General features: G+C 54.6%; 1 long non-coding RNA gene across 3 annotated transcripts in view; it reads right to left on the reverse strand.

Annotated features, from left to right (window-relative positions):
* LOC139239409 (uncharacterized) overlaps positions 1-15,040 on the reverse strand; it is a 51,768-nt gene that overhangs the window by 28,799 nt on the left and 7,929 nt on the right. The window lies entirely within an intron of this gene.

A 15,040-nucleotide genomic window follows, 5' to 3' on the forward strand; every position in this document is an offset into this window, starting at 1 on the left:
GAGAATTCCACAGATTTACAACCCTCTGAGAGAAGAAATTCCTCCTCATCTCCGTCTTAAATGGGCGGCCCCTTATTCTGAGACTATGCCTCCTAGTTCTAGATTCCCCCACGAGGGGAAACATCCTCTCTGCATCCACCTTGTCAAGCCCCCTTAGTATCTTAGATGTTTCAATAAGATCACCTTTCATTCTTCTAAACTCCAGTGAGTAGAGGCCCAACCTACTCAACCTTTCTTCATAAGTCAACCTCTTCATCTCAGGAATCAACTTAGTGAACCTTCTCTGAACTGCCTCCAATGCAAGTATATCCTTCCTTAAATACGGAGACCAAAGCTGCACGCAGTACTCCAGGTGTGGCCTCACCAATACCCTGTACAGTTGTAGCAGGACTTCTCTGCTTTTATACTCCATTCCCCTTGCAATAAAGGCCAAGATACCATTGGCCTTCCTGATCACTTGCTGTACCTGCATACTAACTTTTTGTGTTTCATTCACAAGTACCCCCAGGTCCCACTGTACTGCAGCACTTTGCAATCTTTCTCCATTTAAATAATAATTATCCTTTTTATTTTACCTGCCAAAGTGGATAACCTCACACTCTCCCACATTATACTCCATCTGCCAAACTCACTGAGCCTGTCTATATCCCTTTGCAGATTCTTTGTGTCCTCCTCACAACTTGCTTTCCCACCCATCTTTGTATCATCAGCAAACTTGGCAACGTTGCACTGGGACCAGACTTGGAAATCGTGAGCCACTGCCCCTGGGCTATAAGTTGCACGGGCCCAAGGTGTGGCGAGATAACGGTTTGCCAAACAAGGCAATGGAATGGATTATCAGATCTTTTAAGTGAACTTTAGAATGTTTACTCATGGCGTTGACTCGAGAGATTGTTTCCTGCGTACACCAAAGGGTGTTTAATCCAGGAAAATGCCAAGTCACTTGCAGAGTTACATCGAGGCTACAGCACAGAAACAGGCCATTTGGCCCAACAGGTCCGTGCCGGTGTTTATGCTCCACATCAGTCTCCTTCCCCCCCCCCCCCCCACTTCATCTCACAGTGTCAGCCGTGGCTCAGTGGGCAGCACACTTGCCTCTAAATCAGAAGGTTGTGGGTTCAAGTCCCACTCCAGGGACTTGAGCACAAAAATCCAGGGTGACACTCCCAGTGCAGTACTGAGGGAGTGCTGCATTGTCGGAGGGGGCAGTACTGAGGGAGCGCTGCACTGCGCTGTCGGAGGGGCAGTACTGAGGTAGCGCCGCACTGCGCTGTCGGAGGGGCAGTAGTGAGGGAGCCCCGTGCTGTCGGAGGGGCGGTACTGAGGGAGCGCTGCACTGCGCTGTCGGAGGAGCAGTACTGAGGGAGCGCCGCACTGTCGGAGGGGTGGTACTGAGGGAGCGCCTCACTGTTGGAGGGGCATTACTGAGGGAGCGCCGCACTGTCGGAGGGGCAGTACTGAGGGAGCCCCGTGCTGTTGGAGGGGCGGTACTGAGGGAGCGCCGCACTGCGCTGTCGGAGGGGTGGTACTGAGGGAGCGCCTCACTGTCGGAGGGGCATTACTGAGGGAGCGCCGCACTGTCGGAGGGGCAGTACTGAGGGAGCGCCGCACTGTCGGAGGTGTCGTCTTTTGGATGAGACGTTAAACCGAGGCCCCATTTTCCCTCTCAAGTGTACTTAAAAGATCCCAGGGTATTATTTCGAAGAAGAACAGGGGAGTTATATCCCGGTGTCCTGGCCAATAGTTATCTCTCAATCAACATATGATGAAACCGATTATCCGGGTGATTATCACATTCCTGTGTGTGGGAGCTTGCTGTGCGCAAATTGGCGTTTCCCACATTACAACAGTGAGCGCACTCCAAAAGTACTTTATTGGCTGTGAGGCACTTTGGGACGTCCGGTGGTTGTGAAAGGCGCTATATAAATGCAAGTCTTTCTTTCTTTTCTAACTGTATCAGCATAACCTCCAATCCCTTTCACCCTCATGTGTTTGTCTAGCTTTCCCAGAAATGAATTAATGATATTCGCCTCCAGCACTTCATGTGGTAACACGTCGCACATTCTTACCACTCTCTCGGAGAAGAGGTTTTTTTCTGGGATTGAATGTATTAGTGACTATCTTATATTGATGGCCCCAGCTCTAATGTTCCACACATGCCATCATCATAGACAGTCCCTCGGAATCGAGGAATACTTGCTTCCACTCTTAACACGAGTCCTTAGGTGGCTCAACAGTCCAATACGAGAGCCACAGTCCCTGTCACAGGTGGGACAGACAGTGGTTCAGGGAAGGGGAGGGTGGGACAGGTTTGCCGCACGCTCCTTCCGCTGCCTGCGCTTGGTTTCTGCACGCTCTCAGCGACGAGACTCGAGGTGCTCAGCGCCCTCCCGGATGCACTTCCTCCACTTAGGGCGGACTGCTCTTTGGCCAGGGACTCCCAGGTGTCGGTGGGGATGTTGCACTTTATCAGGGGGGCTTTGAGGGTATCCCCTGTAATGTTTCCTCTGCCCCACCTTTGGCTCGTTTGCCGTGAAGGAGTTCCGAGTAGAGCGCTTGCTTTGGGAGTCTCGTGTCTGGGGGCCATGCAGACAACGTGGCCCTGCCCAGTGGAGCTGGTCGAGTGTGGTCAGTGCTTCGATGCTGGGGATGTTAGCCTGGTCGAGGGCGCTAACGTTGGTTCGTCTGTCCTCCCAGGGGATTTGTAGGATCTCTACGTCTACCCTATAGAACCCCTTTTGTAATTATAAACATCTCCATCAAGTCATACCTCGGCCTTCTGTTTTCTAGAGAAAAGAGATCTAGCCCATTTAAATTTTCCTGATAGTTTTAAACTCTCAGTTCTGGTATCATCCTTGTAAATCTTTTTATTTTGCACCTTCTCCAGTGCCTCAATATGATTTATTTTTAAATATGGAGACTAGAACTGTTCACAGTAACTCCCAAGTGTGGTGCAGCCAAGGCTGGAGACTAGTTTAACAGAATCTCTCTTCCTTCTGAGGGAAGTGAGAGCAATTTATAGAATAGAATCACAGAAATTTACCGCACGGAAGGAGGCCATTCGGCCCATCGTGTCCGCGACGGCCGACACAGAGCTACCCAGCCTAATCCCACTTTCCCGCTATGGGTCCGTAGTCCTGTAGGTTACGGCACTTCAGGTGCACATCCAAGTACTGTTTAAATGTGGTGAGGGTTTCTGCCTCTACCACTCTTTCAGGCAGTGAGTTCCGCCCCAGACCCCCACCACCCTCTGGGTGAAGGCATTTCCCCTGAAATCCCCTCTAAACCTCCCCCCAATTACTTTAAATCTATGCCCCTGGTTGTTGACCCCTTTGACAAGGGAAACAGGTCCGTCCTATCCACTCTATCCAGGCCCCTCATCATTTTATACATCTCAATCAGTTCTCCCCTCAGCCTCCTCTGTTCCAAAGAAAACAACCCCAGCCTATCCAATCTTTCCCCATCGCTAAAATTCCCCAGTCCAGGCAACATCCTGGTAAATCTCCTCTGTACCCTCTCCAGTGCAACATCCTGGTAAACCTCCTCTGTACCCTCTCCAGTACAATCACATCCTTCCTGTAATGTGGTGACCAGAACTGCACGCAGTACTCCAGCTGTGGCCTAACTAGTGTTTTATACAGTTCAAGCATAACCTCCCTGCTCTTGTATTCTATGCCTCAACTAATAAAGGCAAGTATTCCGTATGCCGTCTTAACCACCTTATCTCCCTGGCCTGCTACCTTCAGGGATCTGTGGACCTGCACTCCAAGGTACCTTTGTTCCTCCGCACTTCTCAGTATCCTACCATTTAATGTGTATTCCCTTGCCTTGTTGGCCCTCCCCAAATATATTACCTCACACTTCTCCAGATTGAATTCCATTTGCCCCTGTTCTGCCCACCTGACCAGGCTATCGATATCTTCCTGCAGTCCGCAGCTTTCTTCATTATCAACCACACGGCCAATTTTAGTGTCATCTGCAAACTTCTTAATCATACACCCAACATTCAAATCCATATAATTGATATATACCACAAAAAGCCAGGGACCCAGCACTGAGCCCTGTGGAACCCCACTGGATACAGCCTTCCAGTCTCACAAACACCCATCGACCATTCCCCTTTGCTTCCTGCCCCTGAGCCAATTTTGGATCCAACTTGCCACTGTGCTCTGCATCCCATGGGCTTTTAATTTCCTGACCAGTCTGCCATGTGGGACCTTATCAAAAGCTTTTTTAAAAACCATATACACTTCATCAAACACACTGCCCTCAGTCGACCCTCCTGGTTACCTGCTCGAAAAATTCAATCAAGTTAGTCAGGCACAAACTTCCCTTAATAAATCCGTGCTGTCCGTCCTTGATTAATCCATGTTTTTCCAAACGAAGGTTTATCCTGTCCCTCGGGATTTTTTCCCACTGAGGTTAGGCTGACCTGTAATTATTTGGTCTATCCCTTTCTCCCTTTTTGAACAACGGTACAACATTAGCAGTCCTCCAGTCCTTTGGCACCACACCTGTAGCCAGAGAGGATTGGAAAATGATCAGAGCCAATGTCAGTTGTAGCACTGTCAGCTCTGAGTCAGAAGGTTGTGGGGTCAAGTCCCACTCCAGGGACATGAGCCCAAAAGTCTAGGCCGACACTCCAGTGCCAGCATTAAAAGAGCACTGCACTGTCGGAGGGGCAGTACTGAGGGAGCACTGCACTGTCGGAGGGGCAGTACTGAGGGAGCACCGCACTGTCGGAGGGGCAGTACTGAGGGAGTGTTGCACTCTTGGAGGGGCGGTACTGAGGGAGTGCCGGACTACGCTGTCGGAGGGACAGTACTGAGGGAGTGCCGGACTGTCGGAGGGGCGGTGCTGAGGGAGCGGCGCACTGTCGGAGGAGCGGTACTGAGGGAGCGCCGCACTGTCGGAGGGGCAGTACTGAGGGAGCCCCGCACTGTCGGAGGGGCGGTACTGAGGGAGCCCCGCACTGTCGGAGGGGCGGTACTGAGGGAGCCCCGCACTGTCAGAGGGGCGGTACTGAGGGAGCGCCGCACTGTGCTGTCGGAGGGGCAGTACTGAGGGAGCACCGCACTGGCGGAGGGGCAGTACTGAGGTAGCGTCGCACTGTCGGAGGGGCAGTACTGAGGTAGCGTCGAACTGTCGGAGGTGTCGTCTTTCGGATGAGACGTTAAACCGAGGCCCCATTTTCCCTCTCAAGTGTACTTAAAAGATCCCAGGGTATTATTTCGAAGAAGAACAGGAGAGTTATATCCCGGTGTCCTGGCCAATATTTATCCCTCAATCAACATATGATGAAACCGATTATCCGGGTGATTAGCACATTTTGGTGTGTGGGAGCTTGCTGTGCGCAAATTGGCGTTTCCCACGTTACAACAGTGAGCACACTCCAAAAGTACTTAATTGGCTGTGAGGCACTTTGGGACGTCCGGCGGTTGTGAAAGGCGCTATATAAATGCTAGTCTTTCTTTCTTTTCTAACTGTATCAGCATAACCTGTAATCCTTTTCTCCCTCATGTGTTTGTCTAGCTTTCCCATAAATGAATTCATGATATTCGCCTCCAGCACTTCATGTGGTAACACGTTGCACATTCTTACCACTCTCTCGGAGAAGAGGTTTTTTTCTGGGATTGAATGTATTCGTGACTATCTTATATTGATGGCCCCAGCTCTAATGTTCCACACATGCCATCATCATAGACAGTCCCTCGGAATCGAGGAATACTTGCTTCCACTCTTAACACGAGTCCTTAGGTGGCTCAACAGTCCAATACGAGAGCCACAGTCCCTGTCACAGGTGGGACAGACAGTGGTTCAGGGAAGGGGAGGGTGGGACAGGTTTGCCGCACGCTCCTTCCGCTGCCTGCGCTTGGTTTCTGCACGCTCTCAGCGACGAGACTCGAGGTGCTCAGCGCCCTCCCGGATGCACTTCCTCCACTTAGGGCGGACTGCTCTTTGGCCAGGGACTCCCAGGTGTCGGTGGGGGATGTTGCACTTTATCAGGGGGGCTTTGAGGGTGTCTCTTGTAACGTTTCCTCTGCCCCACCTTTGGCTCGTTTGCCGTGAAGGAGTTCCGAGTAGAGCGCTTGCTTTGGGAGTCTCGTGTCGGGGGCATGTGGACAATGTGGCCCGCCCAGCAGAGCTGGTCGAGTGTGGTCAGTGCTTCGATGCTGGGGATGTTGGGCCTGGTCGAGGACGCTAACGTTGGTTCGTCTGTCCTCCCAGGGGATTTGTCGGATCTCTACGTTTACCCTATCGAACCCCTTTTGTAATTATAAAGACCTCCATCAAGTCATACCTCGGCCTTCTGTTTTCTACAGAAAAGAGATCTAGCCCATTTAAATTTTCCTGATAGTTATAAACTCTCAGTTCTGGTATCATCCTTGTCAATTCTTTTATTTTGCACCTTCTCCAGTGCCTCAATATGATTTATTTTTAAATATGGAGACTAGGACTGTTCTCAGTAACTCCCAAGTGCAGTGTAGCCAAGGCTGGAGACTAGTTTAACAGAATCTCTCTTCCTTCTGAGGCAAGGGAAAACAATTTATAGAATAGAACCACAGAAATTTACAGGACGGAAGGAAGCCATTCGGCCCATCGTGTCCGCTCCAGTCGACCAAGAGCTACCCAGCCTAATCCCACTTTCCCGCTCTGGGTCTGTAGCCCTGTAGGTTACAGCACTTCAGGTGCACATCCAAGTACTGTTTAAATGTGGTGAGGGTTTCTGCCTCTACCACCCTTTCAGGCAGTGAGTTCCACCCCAGACCCCCACCACCCTCTGGGTGAAGATATTTCCCTCAAATCCCCTCTAAACCTCCCCCCAATTACTTTAAATCTATGCCCCTGGTTGTTGACCCCTCTGACAAGGGAAACAGGTCCGTCCTATCCACTCTATCCAGGCCCCTCATCATTTTATACACCTCAATCAGCTCTCCCCTCAGCCTCCTCTGTTCCAAAGAAAACAACCCCAGCCTATCCAATCTTTCCTCATCGCTAAAATTCTCCAGTCCAGGCAACATCCTGGTAAATCTCCTCTGTACCCTCTCCAGTGCAACATCCTGGTAAATCTCCTCTGTACCCTCTCCAGTGCAACATCCTGGTAAATCTCCTCTGTACCCTCTCCAGTGCAACATCCTGGTAAATCTCCTCTGTACCCTCTCTAGTGCAACATCCTGGTAAATCCCCTCTGTACCCTCTCCAGTGCAACATCCTGGTAAATCTCCTCTGTACCCTCTCTAGTGCAACATCCTGGTAAATCTCCTCTGTACCCTCTCCAGTGCAACATCCTGGTAAATCTCCTCTGTACCCTCTCCAGTGCAACATCCTGGTAAATCTCCTCTGTACCCTCTCTAGTGCAACATCCTGGTAAATCTCCTCTGTACCCTCTCTAATGCAACATCCTGGTAAATCTCCTCTGTACCCTCTCTAGTGCAACATCCTGGTAAATCTCCTCTGTACCCTCTCTAATGCAACATCCTGGTAAATCTCCTCTGTACACTCTCCAGTGCAACATCCTGGTAAATCTCTTCTGTACCCTCTCCAGTGTAACATCCTGGTAAATCTCCTCTGTACCCTCTCTAGTGCAATCACTTCCTTCCTGTAATGTGGTGACCAGAACTGCATGCAGTACTCCAGCTGTGACCTAACCAGTGTTTTATACAGTTGAAGCATAACCTCCCTGCTCTTGTATTCTATGCCTCAACTAATAAAGGCAAGTATTCCGTATGCCGTCTTAACCACCTTATCTCCCTGGCCTGCTACCTTCAGGGATCTGTGGACCTGCACTCCAAGGCCCCTTTGTTCCTCTACACTTCTCAGTATCCTACCATTTAATGTGTATTCCCTCGCCTTGTTGGCCCTCCCCAAATATATTACCTCACACTTCTCCAGATTGAATTCCATTTGCCTCTTTCTGCCCACCTGACCAGGCTATCGATATCTTCCTGCAGTCCACAGCTTTCTTCTTCATCAACCCCACGGCCGATTTTAGTCTCATCTGCAAACTTCTTAATCATATCCCCTATGTTCAAATCTAAATCATTGATGTATACCACAAAAAGCCAGGGACCCAGCACTGAGCCCTGTGGAACCCCACTGGATACAGCCTTCCAGTCTCACAAACACCCATCAACCATTCCCCTTTGCTTCCTGCCCGAGCCAATTTTGGATCCAACTTGCCACTGTGCCCTGGATCCCAGGGGCTTTTAATTTCCTGACCAGTCTGCCATGTGGGACCTTATCAAAAGCTTTGTTAAAATCCATATACACTTCATCAAACACACTGCCCTCATCTACCCTCCTGGTTACCTGCTCGAAAAATTCAATCAAGTTAGTCAGGCACGAACTTCCCTAAACAAATCCATGCTGTCTGTCCTTGATTAATCCATGTTTTTCCAAATGAAGATTTATCCTGTCCCTCGGGATTTTTTCCCACTGAGGTTAGGCTGACCTGTAATTATTTGGTCTATCCCTTTCTCCCTTTTTGAACAATGGTACAACATTAGCAGTCCTCCAGTCCTTTGGCACCACACCTGTAGCCAGAGAGGATTGGAAAATGGTCAGAGCCAATGTCAGTTGTAGCACTGTCAGCTCTGAGTCAGAAGGTTGTGGGGTCAAGTCCCACTCCAGAGACATGAGCCCAAAAGTCTAGGCCGACACTCCAGTGCCAGCATTAAAGGAGCACTGCACTGTCGGAGGGGCAGTACTGAGGGAGCCCCACACTGTTGGAGGGACAGTACTGAGGGAGTGCCGCACTGTCGGAGGGGCAGTACTGAGGGAGTGTTGCACTGTCGGAGGGGCAGTACTGAGGGAGCGCCGCACTGTCGGAGGGGCTGTACTGAGGGAGCGCCGCACTGTCGGAGGGGCGGTACTGAGGGAGTGCCGCACTGTCGGAGGGGCAGTACTGAGGGAGCGCCGCACTGTCGGAGGGGCAGTACTGAGGGAGCTCCGCTCTGTCGGGAGGGACAGTACTGAGGGAGCCCCGCACTGTCGGAGGGGCGGTACTGAGGGAGCCCCGCACTGTCGGAGGGGCGGTACTGAGGGAGCGCCGCACTGTCGGAGGGGCGGTACTGAGGGAGCGCCGCACTGTCGGGAGGGGCAGTACTGAGAGAGCCCCACACTGTCGGGAGGGGCAGTACTGAGGGAGCCCCGCACTGTCGGAGGGGCGGTACTGAGGGAGCGCCGCACTGTCGGAGGGGCAGTACTGAGGGAGCGCCGCACTGTCGGAGGGGCAGTACTGAGGGAGCGCCGCACTGTTGGAGGGGCAGTACTGAGGGAGCGCCGCACTGTCGGAGGGGCAGTACTGAGGGAATGCCGCACTGTCGGAGGGGCGGTACTGAGGGAATGCCGCACTGTCGGAGGGGCAGTACTGAGGGAGCCCCACACTGTCGGGAGGGGCGGCACTGAGGGAGCGCTGTACTGTCGGGAGGGGCAGCACTGAGGGAGCCCCACACTGTCGGGAGGGACAGCACTGAGGGAGCCCCACACTGTCGGGAGGGTCAGCACTGAGGGAGCCCCACACTGTCGGAGGGGCAGCACTGAGGGAGCCCCGCACTGTCGGGAGGGACAGCACTGAGGGAGCCCCACACTGTCGGGAGGGGCGGCACTGAGGGAGCGCTGTACTGTCGGGAGGGGCAGTACTGAGGGAGCCCCGCACTGTCGGGAGGGGCAGTACTGAGGGAGTGCCGCACTGTCGGAGGGGCGGTACTGAGGGAGCGCCGCGCTGTCGGGAGGGGCAGTACTGAGGGAGTGCCGCACTGTCGGAGGGACGGTAGTGAGGGAGCCCCACACTGTCGGAGGGGCGGTACTGAGGGAGCCCCGCACTGTCGGGAGGGGCAGCACTGAGGGAGCCCCGCACTGTCGGGGGGGATGGCACTGAGGCCAATACATATCCCTCAGTGGACCAACAGGACGGCCCGGCTCGCTCTCACAGTGCTGTTTGGTGGGAGCTTGCTGTGCGCAATTGGCGGCCGCAACAACCCGCCCCCAAAAATAAAAAAGACAATTGCTGTTTGGCTGAGCAGCGCTTTGTGACGCCTTGAAAAACAATGACATTAACTCTTTTTGGAGTTTATCTGCAAAAACAAAAGACATTAAACCGTGCCACCCTACCTGGGTGACACACCAGACATTTACAAGGCCCTTTTTTTCCTTTTTTTTTGTGTTTTTCTTTTTTTTTGTTGGTTTTTTTGGGGAGTAAAATCACAATTTTTCCCCAGTGCCCCCTATAAAAGGGAAGGGGGGACACTAAAAGCACCAGCAATTAAAACAAATTAAACTTTAAAACGTAAAATCAAATTAAAATTTGGTTGCCGGGGGGGTGACGATGCACTCCAGTCCCTCTGGCGCCCACCTCTCGCGGAAGGCCGCGAGCGTACCGGTGGACACCGCGTGCTCCATCTCCAGGGACACCCTGGACCGGATGTAGGCGCGGAAGAGAGGCGGGCGGTCGGGGTTGAACGACCCCTTCGACCGCCCGCTGCCTGGACCGGCTGATGGCTCCCCCCCGCTTGGCCGTGCCCAGGAGCAGTCCTACGAGGAGGCCCTCGGACCTACCCGCTCCCCTCCGCACAGGGTGCCCAAAGATCAACAATGACATTAAACTCTTTTAGAGTCTACCTGCAAAACATAAAACATGTATCCGTGCCACCCGACCTGGATGACACACCAGACATTTACAAGGCCCTTTTTTTCTTTTTTTTTTTGGGCACTAAAATCAAATTTTTTCCTTTTTCCAGTGCCCCCTATAAAAGGGAAGGGGGGACACTAAAAGCACCAGCAATTAAAACAAATTAAACTTTAAAACGTAAAATCAAATTAAAATTTGGTTGCCGGGCGTGATGATGCACTCCAGTCCCTCCGGCGCCCACCTCTCGCGAGCGTACCGGTGGACACAGCGTGCTCCATCTCCAAGGACACCCTGGACTCAACAATGACATTAAACTCTTTTAGAGTCTACCTGCAAAAACATAAAACATGTATCCGTGCCACCCGACCTGGGTGACACACCAGACATTTTCAAGGCCCTTTTTTTGTTTTTTGTTTTTGTTTTTTGTTTTGTTTTTTTGGGGGTTTTTTTTGGGGCACTAAAATCAAATTTTTTCCTTTTTCCAGTGCCCCCTATAAAAGGGAAGGGGGGACACTAAAAGCACCGGCAATTAAAACAAATTAAACTTTAAAACGTAAAATCAAATTAAAATTTGGTTGCCGGGGGGGTGACGATGCACTCCAGTCCCTCCGGCGCCCACCTCTCGCGGAAGGCCGCGAGCGTACCGGTGGACACCGCGTGCTCCATCTCCAGGGACACCCTGGCTCAGGATGTAGGCGCGGAAGAGAGGCAGGCAGTCAGGTTGAACGACTCCCCTCGACCGCCCGCTGCCTGGACCGGCCGATGGTTCCACCCCCCCCCCCACTTGGCCGTGCCCAGGAGCAGTCCTACGAGGAGGCCCTCGGACCCTGCCTGCTCCCCCTCCGCACAGGGGGCCCGAAGATCAGGAGAGTGGGACTGAAGTGCAGCCAGAATTTCAGGAGCAGCCCCTTCAAATAATGGAACAGGGGCTGCAACCTCGTGCACTCGATAAAAAACATGGAACACGGACTCCTCCAGACCGCAGAAATTGCAGGCGGCCTGGGAGTCCGTGAACCGGCTTAAATATTTGTTGCACGCCACTGCTCCGTACACCACCCTCCAGGCCAAGTCCCCGACGAATAGTGGGAGGACCCCCGCGTAGAGTGCCCTCCACCGGGGACCCCCGCCTCCTCCGGACGGCAAGATGGTACGCCATGGCGTGTCCGGACGGCCGGCGAGGATGGCAAAGTGGAGGGTGTGCAGGAGCAGCCCGTACAGGAAACCCCTCCCTCCGCGCGGAACTGAAAGGCACGGAGGGGATTTCCCCGAGGCGGCTCAAGTTGTGAGGCGCCGGCCCCCCCCGGAGGGAGGTTCCGGGGTTTGGCGCCGATGAGGAATTCCGTCCGGACGGGGGTCAGTTCGGACGGGATCTCCCCCACGTGCTTGACATTAAAAACTCTTTTAGAGTCTACCTGCAAAACATAAACATTAAACTGTGCCACCCGACCTGGGTGACACACCAGACATTTACAAGGCCCTTTTTTTCCTTTTTTTGGTTTTTTTTTGTGTTTTTTTTTGGGCACTAAAATCACAATTTTTCCAGTGCCCCCTATAAAAGGGAAGGGGACACTAAAAGCACCGGCAATTAAAACAAATTAAACTTTAAAACGTAAAATCAAATTAAAATTTGGTTGCCGGGGGGGTGACGATGCACTCCAGTCCCTCCGGTGCCCACCTCTCGCGGAAGGCCGCGAGCGTACCGGTGGACACCGCGTGCTCCATCTCCAGGGACAGCCTGGCTCGGATGTAGGCGCGGAAGAGAGGCGGGCAGTCGGGGTTGAACGACTCCCCTCGACCGCCCGCTGCCTGGACCGGCCGATGGTTCCCCCCCCCCCCACTTGGCCGTGCCCAGGAGCAGTCCTACGAGGAGGCCCTCGGACCCTGCCCGCTCCCCCTCCGCACAGGGGGCCCGAAGATCAGGAGAGTGGGACTGAAGCGCAGCCAGAATTTCAGGAGCAGCCCCTTCAAATAATGGAACAGGAACAATGACATTAAAACTGTGGGGCTGGCTCGCAGGTGCAGCGTGCCATCCTAGTGGGACAACAAAGAGCATTGTGTGTTGGGTGGGGGGGGGGGGGGGAGGGAGGTAAGCCATTGTGTGTTGGGGGGGGGGGGGGGAGGTAAGCCATTGTGTGTTGGGGGGGGGGGGGGAGGTAAGCCATTGTGTGTTGGGGGGGGGGGGGGGAGGTAAGCCATTGTGTGTTGGGGGGGGGGGGAGGTAAGCCATTGTGTGTTGGGGGGGGGGGGGAGGTAAGCCATTGTGTGTTGGGGGGGGGGCGGAGGTAAGCCATTGTGTGTTGGGGGGGGGGGTAAGCCATTGTGTGTTGGGGGGGGGGGGGGAGGTAAGCCATTGTGTGTTGGGGGGGGGGGAGGTAAGCCATTGTGTGTTGGGGGGAGGGGGAGGTAAGCCATTGTGTGTTGGGGGGGGGGGAGGTAAGCCATTGTGTGTTGGGGGGGGGGAGGTAAGCCATTGTGTGTTGGGGGGGGGGGGGAGGTAAGCCATTGTGTGTTGGGGGGGGGGGGGGAGGTAAGCCATTGTGTGTTGGGGGGGGGGGGAGGTAAGCCATTGTGTGTTGGGGGGGGGGAGGTAAGCTATTGTGTGTTGGGGGGGGGGGGGAGGTAAGCCATTGTGTGTTGGGGGGGGGGAGGTAAGCCATTGTGTGTTGGGGGGGGGGGAGGTAAGCCATTGTGTGTTGGGGGGGTAAGCCATTGTGTGTTGGGGGGGGGGGGAGGTAAGCCATTGTGTGTTGGGGGGGGGGGGAGGTAAGCCATTGTGTGTTGGGGGGGGGGGGAGGTAAGCCATTGTGTGTTGGGGGGGGGGGAGGTAAGCCATTGTGTGTTGGGGGGGGGGGGGAGGTAAGCCATTGTGTGTTGGGGGGGGGGGGGGGAGGTAAGCCATTGTGTGTTGGGGGGGGGGGGGGAGGTAAGCCATTGTGTGTTGGGGGGGGGGGAGGTAAGCCATTGTGTGTTTGGGGGGGGGGGGGGAGGTAAGCCATTGTGTGTTGGGGGGGAGGTAAGCCATTGTGTGTTGGGGGGGCGGGGGGGAGGTAAGCCATTGTGTGTTGGGGGGGGGGGGGGGGGAGGTAAGCCATTGTGTGTTGGGGGGGGGGGGGGGAGAGGTAAGCCATTGTGTGTTGGCGGGGGGGGGGGGAGGTAAGCCATTGTGTGTTGGGGGAGGGGGGAGGTAAGCCATTGTGTGTAGGGGGGGGGGGAGGTAAGCCATTGTGTGTTGGGGGGGGGGGAGGTAAGCCATTGTGTGTTGGGGGAGGGGGGAGGTAAGCCATTGTGTGTTGGGGGGGGGAAGAGGTAAGCCATTGTGTGTTGGGGGGGGGGAGGTAAGCCATTGTGTGTTGGGGGGGGGGGAGGTAAGCCATTGTGTGTTGGGGGGGGGAGGTAAGCCATTGTGTGTTGGGGGTGGGGGGGGAGGTAAGCCATTGTGTGTTGGGGGGGGGAGAGGTAAGCCATTGTGTGATGGGGGGGGGGGTAAGCCATTGTGTGTTGGGGGGGGGAGGTAAGCCATTGTGTGTTGGGGGGGGGGGGGAGGTAAGCCATTGTGTGTTGGGGGGGGGGGGGGAGGTAAGCCATTGTGTGTTGGGGGGGGGGGGAGGTAAGCCATTGTGTGTTGTGGGGGGGGGGAGGTAAGCCATTGTGTGTTAGGGGGGGGGGGGGGAGGTAAGCCATTGTGTGTTGTGGGGGGGGGGGAGGTAAGCCATTGTGTGTTGGGGGGGGGGAGGTAAGCCATTGTGTGTTGGGGGGGGGGGGGGAGGTAAGCCATTGTGTGTTGGGGGGGGGGGGGGAGGTAAGCCATTGTGTGTTGGGGGTGTGGGGGGGGGAGGTAAGCCATTGTGTATTGGGGGGGGGGGAGGTAAGCCATTGTGTGTTGGGGGGGGGGGGGAGGTAAGCCATTGTGTGTTGGGGGGGGGGAGGTAAGCCATTGTGTGTTGGGGGGGGGGGAGGTAAGCCATTGTGTGTTGGGGGGGGGGGGGAGGTAAGCCATTGTGTGTTGTGGGGGGGGGGGAGGTAAGCCATTGTGTGTTAGGGGGGGGGGGGAGGTAAGCCATTGTGTGTTGTGGGGGGGGGGGAGGTAAGCCATTGTGTGTTGGGGGGGGGGGGAGGTAAGCCATTGTGTGTTGGGGGGGGGGGGAGGTAAGCCATTGTGTGTTGGGGGGGGGGGGGAGGTAAGCCATTGTGTGTTGGGGGTGTGGGGGGGGGAGGTAAGCCATTGTGTATTGGGGGGGGGGGAGGTAAGCCATTGTGTGTTGGGGGGGGGGGGGGGGAGGTAAGCCATTGTGTGTTGGGGGGGGGGGGAGGTAAGCCATTGTGTGTTGGGGGGGGGAGGGAGGTAAGCCATTGTGTGTTGGGGGGGGGGGGGAGGTAAGCCATTGTGTGTTGGGGGTGTGGGGGGGGGAG

This window comes from Pristiophorus japonicus, chromosome 27 (genome assembly GCF_044704955.1).
Source record: "Pristiophorus japonicus isolate sPriJap1 chromosome 27, sPriJap1.hap1, whole genome shotgun sequence".
Taxonomy (NCBI): Eukaryota; Metazoa; Chordata; class Chondrichthyes; family Pristiophoridae; genus Pristiophorus; species Pristiophorus japonicus.